Source organism: Vidua macroura, chromosome 1 (genome assembly GCF_024509145.1).
Source record: "Vidua macroura isolate BioBank_ID:100142 chromosome 1, ASM2450914v1, whole genome shotgun sequence".
NCBI lineage: Eukaryota > Metazoa > Chordata > Aves > Passeriformes > Viduidae > Vidua > Vidua macroura.
This window is the reverse complement of record NC_071571.1, coordinates 68,299,115-68,313,301: the sequence shown is the minus strand read 5'-3', so window position 1 is coordinate 68,313,301 and position 14,187 is coordinate 68,299,115. Positions and strand designations below refer to the sequence as shown.

General features: G+C 42.0%; 1 long non-coding RNA gene across 2 annotated transcripts; it reads left to right on the top strand.

Annotated features, from left to right (window-relative positions):
- The first annotated feature begins 2,832 nt into the window (after positions 1-2,832).
- Positions 2,833-13,757, top strand: LOC128815063 (uncharacterized). 2 transcript variants are annotated; one of them, XR_008439543.1, is made up of 4 exons: positions 2,833-2,903; positions 4,593-4,667; positions 7,877-7,942; positions 13,626-13,757. It is a non-coding gene; the product is annotated as an uncharacterized LOC128815063 (long non-coding RNA). The 2 variants fall into 2 exon arrangements; XR_008439542.1 differs by lacking the exon at positions 13,626-13,757 and adding an exon at positions 8,097-8,184.
- The last annotated feature ends 430 nt before the right edge of the window (positions 13,758-14,187 follow it).

Here is a 14,187-nt window from a genome sequence, read left to right as displayed (position 1 = left end):
CTGAGCCAGCCCAGAGCCACCATGCTGCTCCTGGGGAACACCACCTCAGTCCCCTCCTGCCTGCCTGGGCAGGGCCCCTGGGCATGCCAAGCCCTGTGGGGCTGGCCCAGACCATGCTGCGGCCAAGGCAGCCCTGCTGACAGAGTGCTCTGCCTTGCAGCACAGCCCTGCAGCTGTGGGGTCAGATCTCCTACAAGACCCAGATTTGGGAGAAGATATTAACAGTATTCATTAGCTTGCTTCGGTTCTTCTGGATGACCAATATTCCCAGCTCTACTGCAGAAGGCACCTGCATCCCTGACTTGTCTGTGAGTTACCAGAAAAGGCCTTGATCCCCTGCCACGAGCCTGCAGGCTCTGCCGGTGTATCTCACTGCTGTGCTTACTCCTGCAGCCATCCTCCAGACAGTTTCCATCCAAGGATTTGGGTGACGAGCCTGACACTGAGAGCAATCAGAGGCATCCTAGACTGGTGACAGCCTCCCTGCTGGTTGGAGGCCTCCACATGCTGTCAGAAACATGTGACATGATAAGCAGGGTGGTGTTGGGGACAGCCACGTTGGCAGCTGGAGTCTGGGGCTGTGGATAACTTGATGGCTTGGCTTGACTTGGCTTGGCTTGGCCTAGTCTGGGTGTCAGGCAGGGAGGTGACTACTCCCAACACCCTCCGTGCCATAGTAGGGCTTGGTAGCTGCCTGAGTTTTCCAAGTGTGAATCTTCTCACAAAAAATAAACTGTCTTTCATACAGGCAAGAAAAATGCAGGTCCTCCTGCCAGATGTGATGAAGGTCCTGCAGGCTGGCAGTGCAGACCTCAAGATAAAGAACCTAATGTTCTTTAAAAATGTGATGGGCAAAACCACCACATTTCAAAACCTAGAGAAGATGGTGGGCAGCCCCATCACTGGGCAGCTGATGGAAAACCTCCTGCTCCTCTTTGACTTGGTAAGGCTGATATGGGACCCTGAGCCCTGAGACAGGCACAGTGACAGCTGCCCTGCAGCCCAGCTGTGTGAGCAGTACTTGTAGCAGGCTCTGCTCCTCCAGGCTCTTGTGGGTTCTGAGCCTTGCAGCCCAGCATTACTTTCCACTGTGGAATCCTACCCTAGAGCATATCCCCTCACCTCAGGGGTGTGATGGACCATGCCCCATCAACAGTGGGCAGGGAGCCACTGTTTCCAAAGCTTATCTTTCTTCCTTCCTACCAGGAATGCAGCCAGCTGTGAGAGCTCTCCATCTGCATCTTCAGAGACCAGCTGGAGTCAGTGGTGGGGAGCAATAAGAGGAGGAACAGCTACATAAGGAGTGTGCTGATCCCACTCCTCTTTTGCATGAGTGACCAGAGCCCTGGTGTGGCCAAGGTAAAGGTTTCAAAGCTGAGCAGTGACACAGACAGGGATGGGCTGCTGGTTCCCCCAGCACTGCCTGTGGGAAGGGTCCCTGCAGAACCAGTGTGAACAGGGGTGGAGAAGCTGGCATGGCCATTTCCAGCACCCGCCCTACCTGCTCCAGCAGGACTTGGCAGCAACCCACGGCCACCAAAGTCTGAATAGGTGTGTCCCCACATGTTTCTTTGCTGTCCCTGGCATGTGTTGGAGGCCAGGGCTTTGAGCCTCTATCCCTGTACCTCAGAGCTGTCCTCAAGGGACCCCTAGATGGTTTGGTGAGGGCATATCCCAGCTCTCTAAAGGCAGGATCACCTCAGGAACAAAGCCAAGAGGTCTCCTTTGCCAGCCATGGTGCTATCTCACAGCTTCTGTTGCTGTGCAGGCCTCTGGGGAAGCCCTTCTTGCTGCTGACAAGTTCCTCAAGTGGAAGGAGCTCAAGCACCTGCTGGAGATGCAGCAGACATGTAGGATCGGCAAGTGCTTGGTAAGGACATGCCCCAGGGTGCAGGCTGGCTGAGAGTTGCCCTGCACCCAAAGTCCCCACCAGCCCTGCAGCCCCAAGCCCACAGCCTGTGGAGGAGGAGCTGCACCCTTGTTCCTATCCTCAAGAACAGAGCCCCAAGGGATCTTTCCCTTCCCTGCACCCATTGAGAGGGAGGGCTCTCGGTAATGACGAGTGCTGGCAGGAGGGACTGCCCCAGCCATCTGGGGGGCTGTGGGACATGCCCATCCCCTTGTCCTCTCTCCAGCTGGTGAAGGACAAGACAGGGCTGAAGAGTACCTGCATCAGAGCCTGCCATACCTCAAGGACCCTCAGGCCACTGTGCGAGAGGTGACCGTCAGGTTCATTGGTGAGCCCCAGCCCCTGGAGATCCCCTTTGGGCAGCCTGGGCCCTGTTCCTGCTGCTGTACTGCCCTGTCCCTCCTGTGTGCAGGGTCTCAGCCCTCCCTCTGCCACCACTGTAGCTGGACTTAGTGGCCACTTGGCTCAGTTCCACTCCCCTGGACTGCCAGTAGTTCCTGGGGCCACCCCTGTTAAGGGAGAAGGCAGGGCCAGGCTGCTGGAAGCACGCTAGGGAGCAGCAGCTGATGGAGCTTTGTGCCTAGGGCTGGCTGCAAGGCACCTCCAAAGCATGGAGAAGCTGGATGAGATCTGCAGTGGTGAGTAGGGAGCATGGATGGGAAGGGATGTCTGGGCATCTCTGCAAACACAGGAGTTCATCTTGGTTCTCTTCCTTTAGGTCACAGCCCTTCAGCCCCTGCAGACAGACTGTGATCCCTCTGTCTCTGCCTGGCAGTTCAGCTGACCTGCATCCTGAGGAGTCCAAATGTTCAGCGAAAACAAGGATTCATCCAGTGAACGTTGTGCTGCTGGTGCCCGGAACCAGGAGGAGGGTAGCTGTGATTTCATAAAGTCGGAACAATTGGCCCCAAACCAATGGTGTCCTTCAGATGTGCAGCATCCTGAGCTGTCCTGCTTGGCCTGTCCTGCTGCCTGTGGGATGACTTTCCCTTCAGTACGTGTTGGCACCAGGCTTATTTGAGAAACTGACCCCTTGGCTGAGGCTTCTCCCAGGAGAAGCTGCATTTGTCCCCACCTGGAAAAAGTCCCCTTACCACACAATGAAGATAGGGCACAGAAAGAATGGCCCCACCTCCGGCATTCCCATGGGTCTCCAAGCATTCAGTGAGGGGTCTGCTGTTGCTGTATTGCCACCTTCCTTCATCATGATGAATTTGAAAGGGTTTCCAAGCAGAGTACCTTGATGTTAAGGGGATCAGAAGGAAACCTCAGGAGTCCTAGAGGGACTGGATGACAAACAGAGAGTTTGTCAACTGCCACCACAATGTGCCAATGTTCTCTGGAGACAGAGCAGAATATGATAGCTGTGCTTTGCCTGGGCAAAGCAAGGGAAGAAAACAAAGAATATCACCAGTCCTTAGATCCCAGTGGCTGGTCTTGTCATGTGGATGGTCAGGAGCTGGGGCTGAGACAATAAGAAAGGGAGGAGAGCGAGGTGGCCCAGTCCACTCCCTTTTATACTTGGTGCCCACCTCTAATGTTAACAAGATTTTTTTTTTTTTTTTTTTTTTTTTTTTTTTTTTTTTTTTTTTTTTTGCACAGACCTCCTCTAGGAGATGAGTCAGGGGGTAGAGTGAGCACGAGCCTCAAGGCAGAGCAACAATTTGGCTCAGAGTGCTGCATCACCTCTGAGCATACCCTCTCCCCTGATCACACCATTTCTGTAGCAATACTCAGAATGTTTGAGGCAAAACTTGCTTAGGTCTGGGCCTCAGCCACACCTGCTCCCTACAGAGGCAGGGAACAGCTCCGGCCGGGAAGCTGTAACCACCAGGGATGGCATGGGGACACTGCTGTCCCCAGTGCTGCCACTGCCTGTCTGGGGTGGCCGTGTTGCTTGTTCCCCCCAGAGAGGGAAACCTTTCTGCCATGTCAGTTTTAATATCTGGAACAAGCAAGGCTTGGGTGATTGCCGATGGGAAGTACTAGGCTTAGGCATTTTATCTGAATTACAATTATTTTTAAAATCAGTGGTGAGACCTGAAGATCATTTACAAAAAGTGTAATAGTTCAGTAAAGTACCGTGAGATTAAAAATTTAAAAAAAAAAAAAAAAAAGGAACTCTCAGAAACCAAATGGTTTCTGTAACTGAATAAGCTTAGGAAAGAATATTACCCCTCATATATTCCTTTATTGTTTTGACAATGTGCCTAATAATAAGGTTTGGGGGAGGAGTTGTTTTCTTTTTTTTTTTTTTTTTAATTTAGTAAGATAAGCTTGAAAATATATTATGTGAAAGCATAATTTTTAAATGAATTATTTTTGTGCATGCCTATCTAATTTTTGATCATTTACTAAAAAATAACATTGTTGAAGACACTCCTTAAATTGTAAGTTGAAAGAAGGAATTGAATTACAATTTTCCCCAGTGTTTAGGAACTGTAAATCTGGCCAGGAATGTGAGTAACCAAGTTCAACTGGCAGCAAGACTAGACATTCTTGTCCACAGGAGAAAGTTACACAGAACCTTTTATGAACACAAAGGAAGAGTGTCTGATTTTGAAAGTTGCTGAGATATATGATTTCTTTGTTTGAATTTGTGAAAAGCAACAGGCAAGTTCAAAATCTTAGTTTTGCTTTTGATCCAATATGTTTACTGAACAGTGTTTTTATCTATATACAGAGTTAGAGATGAAGATTGAGTTTGACACAATTCCAATATCTAGAAGATGCAAAGCATAATAGAAAATGGTTTCAGGTAAAATGCGATTTCAGGCTTCTTGGTCTGTGACTTGGTAATCTTCAATGCCTGCTTTTTCTGTCCAGTGCTTTGTCACATGGCAAATGCATCCAGAAGTCTCAATGAAAAACTCTTTGGTTACAGTATATACAAACAAGTTCAGGTTAAACTCAATTAGTACCATTCATTTAATGATATAAATAAGAGAATAATTGAGGTTGGAAGGGATCTCTGGACATCATCTGGTCCAATACCCCAAATCAGTCAGGTTTGTCTACAGGAGGCTGCCTGGGACCATGATTAGGTTTTTGAGTATCTCCAAGGGTGGAGGTTCCACAACCTCTCTGGGAAACCTGTGACAGGGCTTGGTCACCCTCACAGTAAAAACTGTTTCCTGCTGTTCAGATGGAACCTGCCAAGTTTCACTTTGTGCCCCACTGGCTCTGCTTCTGTCATTTGGTACCACAGGAAGGGACCTGGCTCTCTCTTCTTTGCACCCTCCCTCCAGGTATTTAAATACATCAGTGAGATCGCACCTTGAGTGTTCTCTACTCCTGTTTGAGTGGTCCCAACTCTCCCATCATCTCCTCATATGTGAGATGCTCCACACCCTCCATCATCTTGGGTTTTGTGGAGCTCTCTCTAGTACGTCCACATCTCTCTTGTGTTGAGGAGCACAGGATTAGACACTGGAGGCACTAGACATGATAACTTTCAATGACTTATGAGATAAAATGTAAAAATATTTGATAATACATTTTTTAAAAGAAATTTGTGGTTTCAGTGGAAACTGGACTTACGTGAACAACCAGCTCTTCCTCTAGATGGCTATAGGAACCCAGCAATTCCTGCATGATATTTCTCCTGATATTCCTTATCTCACACTTTAGCAACACTGATTTATAACAGCTCTGGTGTTTTCTGATCTCTTAAAATAACCCCTGAAATTTCAAAAAAGTATCTCTAATTCTTATTGCTCTAAATAATCTCGTGTCATGGACAATTTGCCTCATCACTGATAATCCCTGTTTTCTGCAAAATCAGTCTTCCTTTATGGACTTTGGGATTCCTTTCTCCTGTTTCATTATGTTGCAAGTGACTTTCTCTTTTCTTGGCAGGTTTCTTAACTGAAGCTCTATTTTGCCTCTTATTTGATTGTCACTTACTTTAATGTCCTTCTGAAGTGTAAGAGGGGTGGCCTTGTTTTCTTCTTAAAAGGTTGGGAGGAAGAAAGGAGTTGTTTCTTGTTGGAAGCACTGATTCATTGAATCACTTCCAGTTTTAATTTTGAATTAAGATACTAGGGATCTTGGAGACATGTTTTAAATTATGTACATGTTTAAGTGCTTGGTTGCCTTTGAGCATGAATGAATATAGTTCAACAAAGTGATGAAAACAGGCAACTTTAATGATACAGTGGTTCTCTGAAATAATTTTCTTTATAAGTGGAACAAAACTTACTCTAACAAATTATTTCAGGCACAGATGCTTAAAATTCTGAAATGGCAGCAACTTAATCAACTTCCCCGTTACCTTCATATGTTAGAAAGACACAGAGTTCATTACAACTTCAAGCAGTGACTTTCTGTCTCCCAGTTTTTGTTCCAGACTGGTAACGTTTTTGACCCTGTAACTATTTGGTAACAGGTTACTCTTGTGGGCTAGAGGTACAAGAAGCCAACAGTTTACAGCTGTCTGAAGCAGTTACTCGATTTGTACAATCTCTTCTTAAGATATTTTTTTTTTCCTTTTGCCATGTATGTCCTAACACGAGATACATACATGTATATCTACATTTCCTGTATGTATATATATACATATGTGTGTGTGTGCATATGCGCTTCTGTAATACGTGAGGAACATATGCTTACCCATGCAGGCCACCAAAGTTAGCAGCGCATAGTAATCTGTGCTATGTCTTAGGTGTGTGTGCGTCACAGTAATAATTTTCAAGGTACAGTTTTGCCTTGCAGATTATCAATCTGTCTGGGTACTCTCCCCTGGGACATGAAAATATTTCCATTTCATTTCCATTAATTTTAAATGAGGTGTTTGGTAGAAGGGTATTTAAATCAGGCTGGTAAACTCAGCACTTTGCATTGGTGTGGGAACTGCTGAAATGAAAGTTGAAGGAGCCAATCTTGGGTGAGCAGAAGGGGGTCCAGTGCAGTGGCTCTGGTGGAAAGTGTGTGAATTAAATTTTAGTTTATTTCTTACTTGCCTATATAGTGGAAAGTTAAACAGAAATCAATACTGAGGTAGCAGTATGAATCTCTTCTTGGAGTAGACAAGGCTTTGTTGCAGAAGTTTTGTTTCATGGATCACTTGCAGTCCCTTACCATGGTTCCAAGTGAAAGCAGCTCCTAAATAGTCCCACCAACTTCTACTGGGTTGATCAAAACTGACCTAAATATTCCCAGGTGCAAATCTCAGCAAGTCTGCTCGCATGCTAATAATTCATCAGCTATCCTGTGTGTTGTCATACCTTTGCCAGTGACTAGAAAACCAAGACTTATCACTGTATCCAGCTTCCACTGCAGGGGAAGGACAAGAGTCTGTCCCACACAGGTGACTGTGCAGGCAGGTCCACCCTTAATTAGAGGTGATTACAGAACAGCAGGATGAGTTATTTGCATCTCTTTTTTCTCCTCTAGTTTTCTTCTTCTAGCTGGAAGTTAGAAGAATAAACACATTTGCCCATCTCTTCACATGCAAAATATGTGATACTTTTGTTCTTTTCAGTCACATAAGGTGTCTAATTTACTGTCACACCATAAACATTTGCTTAATAAATGAACATGACCAGCTTGCCATATGACATGGAAATAGATGCCTATAAGAATGAAAGATTAGTTGAAAATGATATAGCCTAAATACACTTCAGGATGTCTTTATTGTAAGATTCTGTCACTAGGATGAATTATGTAAAAAACCACACTGTCTTCTATAGAGAATTTTGAGGATAATATACAGAATGGAGATATAAACAGGCTTATAATTAGTAAATTATATTAAAAAGGGAAAACAGAAGTTTTATTATTCCTTTGTACTCAAGTCAGAGGTAATATTGCAGTTACTGGACCCTAAAGGAACTGGTCTTTATGCTCCAGTAATTCTACACATGGTAACGATTCTTCTTCTAACATTTGCCATTCATAGCTGCGCTTCTGTGTATATTTTCTGTTTTCCCTGGTTGTCCTTTTTCTGGTATAATGTTTCTTTCACAGGAGTTTTGGCAACTGTTCTGTGCTGATCTTTGTGCTCCAGACAAGCCAATGGCAAGTCTCAAAATGGTGAGAAATACATGCTTCTAAAATGCAAATATATCTGACCCTCTTAGCTCCTCTGCTCAGACCTTGCCCCTTCAGCCATACTTCACCTCAGCATGGTCGGGGACTTAACTGGTATATATGATTTCTATGTTTTTTTGTTACTGTTTCTTGTAAGACGAAAGCATGAAAATCTCTATCAGAAGAACATTGCCTGTATCCCACTGAATAGCTGAAATAACAAAGGACTTTTATGAATCCTAGAATGCTTTTAATCCAGCCTTATTTCAAATATAAAATATTTTGTTTGCTTTTATGACATGTTTTGCTAATATATGTGTATATATGCCCGTACACATGTAGACAAACAAGTTCTCCGCTCCCGGGGGGCGAGGGCGGCGGGGCGAGCGCTGTCGTTGTCCCTGGTGCTGAACCGGGAGCGGGCCGAGAAGCTGCGGTCCCCCCAAAGGGTGCGAGGTTACACGCTCCCCCTGCAATCTTTCCTTCATGGAATGTGACACTGGTATCCTCACGGCTGATAGCAGGCTGACGTACTGCACATGCCAGGGCTGCTGTGAGAAGCCCTCGCCCTTGCTTCTGTGTTGTTTACTGGACAATTTGTCTCTTGGAGTAGATGTGGCAATTCCTTTTGTAGTGTGTGAAATGAATAAAGAGGGCTATCCAGAGAAGAAACAGGAGATATGCTGGAACATGCAAGCCACATCTTTAGAGCTTTGTGTCCTCTGATAACCTGATGATATAAACAAAACTTGAACCAAAATAGCCTGTTCCTTAGCAGATAAAACCTAGTTTCCCTGAATTTGCTTTTTGTTTCTCACTCAGACTCTGCTTAGTCAGACTGTGAGTCACAGCTATTCATGCTAAGATAATAATCTTTCATCTACAATTAAGCAATTTTGCACACCAAAGCATTTTCTGTGAGACTTGCTAGTCATACCCTTTATGTAGTAGTATTTCTTAATAGTAGTTTGTTCAAACTCTGTGCTTGAATAAGCAGAACATTTCAGTATCTATGATGCTGATTTGGAGAGAACAATTTCAGAGCAATTCAGCCATTTCCAGCCATTCAGCCTGGAAAGCATTTTTTAACTTGACCCCTTATACTAGCATCTGTCTAACTGATGCGTGAGTTATTTCTTTTTAAAAAAATCCCAAACAATGAAACTACAAGCAAACAAACCTATTTTTACTCTTCCAAATGAAAAGACCCCTAAAACTTGATTCTTTGTGTCATTTTATTTGATATTTTAATTCTACCTATAGGAATCATATGTCAGGAGAAAGAAAAATTATATTGGGCATTGCAATTTGTGCCTTGTATAGAATAACTCTTTGCTCCTTAGACTTTTGTCTTTCCTGCATTATCCTGTGTCATCTCCTATTCTTGTTAATTATCATGGGTCTTTTTCAATTATCAAATTGCGCAATAACTGTCTTGACAGCAAAAACAATGGTGACTTCTTATAATAATGGATAATATGAGTAGATGATGTAATTTTAAGACATTGCTCTGAGTCTGATGACTTCCACAGAGAAAATTCCAAAATAGGAAGGATATACAATATTATCAGTAACTTTGCGTGAAAATGCTGCAGATGTAAAAGATGCATTGACAGAGATTCCTCTCCATATTAATGACATCCCAAACTCTTTGGACTTTTCCTTTGCAGTTAGGCATTGTGGTTTGATTGGTATCATATCCTACCCAAGATGTAAAAAAGTCAAGGGTTAAGCTCATGAACAATGCAATGTGGTGAGACGACTTGAGGGTCAAAGATTCCTCTCCTCAGGTTTCCTTTACACAAAGGGACAGTCAGGATAGTTGATACAAATTAGTGACAAATGTGAATTTGAAGTAAGTACAAAACACTGAACTAAAGAATCCTTATTCTGATAAAAACAATCCACACATGTAGAACATAGATTAACTAAAAAGTAAGTCTTCAGAAGCCACAATGGACCAACTGTCCCAAGTTGCAGGATATACCTGGAAAATCCTGAAACAATATTTCTCTTTTATGCATACATTAGAGAAGAAATCAAGGGAAGGATACAAATAAATGCATTACAAAGCCAGAGTCATTGAGAAGAAGCCTGGTGTTGGAGAATTGTACTGTGAGTCATTGGTAGGATTATAGGAGGCAGCTTGAATGGAGAAGTTAGTGGGAACAGGAAAATCAGGCAAAGTCTGGGCAAAGAAACTTGGGGCAAGGATCAAGGATCCAATATAAAAACTCAAAAGTAGTCTTAGTAGCTGAGGAATCTAGAACTACAGAAAATATGGCAAAGAGAAATAAGGACAAGCGTGTGATACACACTGGTGAATGAAACTGGTTCTTTTTGAATGGGTAAAGGAATCTGTATCTTCATCCAAAGGTGATTTCAGAGGATTGCTATTTTACAGACAAAGTATCATGCTGCAATTCCCTTTAGGGCTGATTCACAAAGAAAATGCCAGCTTTCCTACTGTGACAATTTTACTGTTAAGGCCATGTAATGAAGAAGTGATTTTATGTCTGCATTTCTCTCTTTTGTTGCATGTATGCACGTGTGGAAATCAAGCAAAAGGTTGGAAAAGAAGAAAATCTGTTTGATTATGATGTATATGATTCTCCATTGAAATTGTTTGCTTCTTCTAGCCTTGATGCTAATGAGTCACTCAGAACTCATGAAAAAAAAAAGGGTTTCTATTTCATTTACTACATGAATATTAGGAGAGTTCTGCCTGACTCTGTAAACTGACATATAATGGTAAATATGCAAAAATCATGTTGTAAGAATTTCAGCTAAGCAGTCAAATGGAATGTTTTTAACCTCTGCTTCATAAACAATCTGTAAGATCTCTTGTCTCATTAACCCTCTATTTACACAGATCTTATGGAAATAAATGATTTATGAAACCCTTATCTATTTAAAACACTGATACTTTAGAAAGGTTGGTGAGCCAATTCTTAGAAGAATTAAAATAATATCCAACAAGTAAGGATCATACATCAAAGGACAGCAGACAAAATATATATTGATGATAAAATAACATGATAATCTGTTATATATTCTCAACAAAATAGTGTTAGCATGAAAAGAAATATCACTGGCCTATTATAACAAAATTAAAGACTACCAGAATTTCTAAACTCAAAGGAACTAAATTAGTGGTCCATAGGTAGCCTTAATTCTGGTATTTCTTGATGCTGACTTGCTCAACTTTGCACCTGAGAAGGTTCTTTTAGCTTTTTTTTTTGTTGTTGTTGTTTGTTTGTGTGTGTGACATATATATATATAAAACCTGTCTTTCTGCATGTTTGTACAATGCAAATACTCTGGAAGACACTTAAACAGCTTCCTTGCAAACAAAAATTTCCAATCCTTGTAGATTAAGCAGACTGGCACAGTTAACAAGATTTCTATATGCCATCCAAAAAGTTAGCTCAGTGGAACAAAGCTTTGTCTGGTTCACAAACACAGCTATTCTCTTTCCCTTTTCTTGACCATGAAGTCTGAATGATGGGAACTTTTGCCCCAGAGCTTTATGTACCCAGGATCTCAAACAACCAAATACATACCGTACTACAAATACTGCCATGGATTATCCATTTTACTCCATCTGCAGAAAATGCTTCAAGAATTGAGTTCACACAGCTTTTATAACAGCAGTCTTTCTAGTGACATGAAAAAAAAACCCAGAACCATTAAGGCCCAGCCAATTCCATGTACTGTGTGTCCAGAGTTCTAAAAATCATCAAGATTCAAGGACTGAAAGTGTCTGCTGACAGATTGTTGGTAGACAGGAGTAGGCAATGAGCAATGAAAGTAAAACTAGAAAATTTCAGTCAATGGAATTGAATTGTTAATAGCAGCACACACCTAATAGTTTATTTTTGTCAGGTGTTGCAAGGTTATCTTAGTTTGAAATGCTCTTATAAAGAGGCTAAACAGGTGGTGACCCTCTGTTGCAATAACATCATCTTTCCATCTCTTCTGCCCTGGGGTAAAATAATTAGTCATTAAACTTCTAATAGCAATTAGCAACATCTTGTGATGTTCTATGAATTATTTTTTATAAAATTATCTACAGGAAATTTTTGAGACCTCACTGAGTGTGCACTGTCATGGTGCTGAGCGCTAGAGAAACATAAAGAGAGGCAGACAGCCCTGCCCTGAAGAGCTTATTGCCTAAAACAGCTTTTTTCATTTTCTGTGTTTTAAAACTGAGTTCCTTCATCAATGTTGCCTCTGGAATGGATGCCTGAGAAGGGATAAAAGAGGAAAGAAGCATACAAAATATACTCAAAATACAATGGATTTTCTAGTCTCACAGCTGAAAAACCTGTTCTCTTGTATAGTTTCTAAACAAGGAAGGAGACTGCTGCTTCTGCTATACCATGTGTCTCATCTGTCGTGCAGTTGTGTTGTTTCTCCCTTCTCCCCCTACAGATGCTATAAGGGCTATTGGATGTCATTATAAGCATGCCCACAGTTATATACTGGTGGCCTTGTGCTCCAGAGAGGATGATGGCATGGGGAAAAGGAGGAGAAACTCTGCCCTTTGTGAAAAAGTAGTTTTGCTTTTTCTACCTTTTGAATATGTCTGTTGCTAAGGGCAATCACTGCTATAAGTTTCAGAGAGCAGCATTTATTGTTTTGCAAATAGATAAAACTAATTGGAAGGTTTACAGTACACCTTGGGATTCAGACCCAGAAGGGTAACTAGTTGGACAGAAAGCACAAAACCATGTTTTGAAAGTGCCATCTAGTGGCTCCCTACGAGGGTTTTTTTTTATGTCAGAAAATGAAGTTCATCTCCCCAAAATTTGAGATCAGACCAATGCTGGCTTCAGAGTCAGGGCAGTGAGTGGTGGGACCTTGGTAGCTATTTGCAGCCTCAATGAGAAGTGGCTCAGCTGGAGGATGTGACAGGGAAATATGTGCAAATGTACCAGGAATGGGGATGTGAAGCTCACTGCTGCACCTGGATGGGAAAATGGATGTGTGTGTGTGGAGATATACAAATAAAAGGCACATAGAAAAAACTGAGGTTTATTTTACTGTTGGCAGGCCACCAGTTTTTTTCCAGGAGACCACAGCCCCTAAATCCCCAAATTAAGGTGATTAGTTATAGAAATGTTTTTCTGAATTGCTGTTCTTAAATACCTTAAAATATGACTGCAGACCTATAACGGTCTCCAGAGACAGAGTGAAAATCACTGATGCACATTTCCTTAGAAACATAGGGACAAAACAACTGAGTCAAACTGGATGGATTAGATTTTTAGCAAACCAGTGGCAGTTTTGTTCAGATGGAGTTCATGGCTTTGTAACTAGAAAACTGCAGAAAGGAAACTAATCTTTGTTTTCAACCAGATTTTGCTGCTGCAAAGCCAAAAGCTTCATAGCTATGTGTAACAACTTCAAACTGAATTAATTGGTTCCCAAGAGCCACTGAATTCTATATGAGCTCTCGGTAGCTTTATTACTTTATAGTTTGGAGTTCTTAGTTTGGTATTAGTTCCTTGTAGAAATCATCACTTTGATTACTGATCCTTTTCTGCAACTGACAAAGGTGTTGTAAGCCAATATAAACCAATGTATGACTTCATCTTCAACAGTTTCAGAAGACCAGAAATCATTCTAGGAAATTATAATTTTAATTCACTTGCCACTAATTTAAAACTCAATTTTTCTTCAGGGTTTTGCTCCTATGGCTGGAATAAATGAACTATTTATTCCTAGTTCCATTTACAAACATCTATCAGAATGAGTGACACTGAAGAAAGGTAAAACCTCTGCAAGAAGCAGTTAGATAAACAGAAAATTTATATTCGTGTATAATTTAAAGGCAAAGTATAACTGTCTTGAAAGTGGTCCCGAATTATATTTCATTCAATACCAAGAGTGTTTTTCTGCAGTTCTATTTTCATGTGGCACTGGTGGCTGAATATATGATGAAATATATGGTTCACAGAAACACCTTGTTTAGCTCCAGTTGTGCTCTGAAAGTTGTCACTTCAATGTGCTTAATACAAATATTTAGTTAGACATATGTTTGGGGTTTTTTCAGACTATACATCCTTTTCTGAATTGGGGTCAGAGTAATAATGATTGCACTATACATAAAAATAGATGTTCATGTTGTTGCTATATCTGTTTTTAATAATTTAGGAGACACTCAGGCACCATGGTGTTGAGGCCTAGACATTCTCCTTAATCTTCTAAGATCCAAATAAATGATAAAACATATGATAAAAATC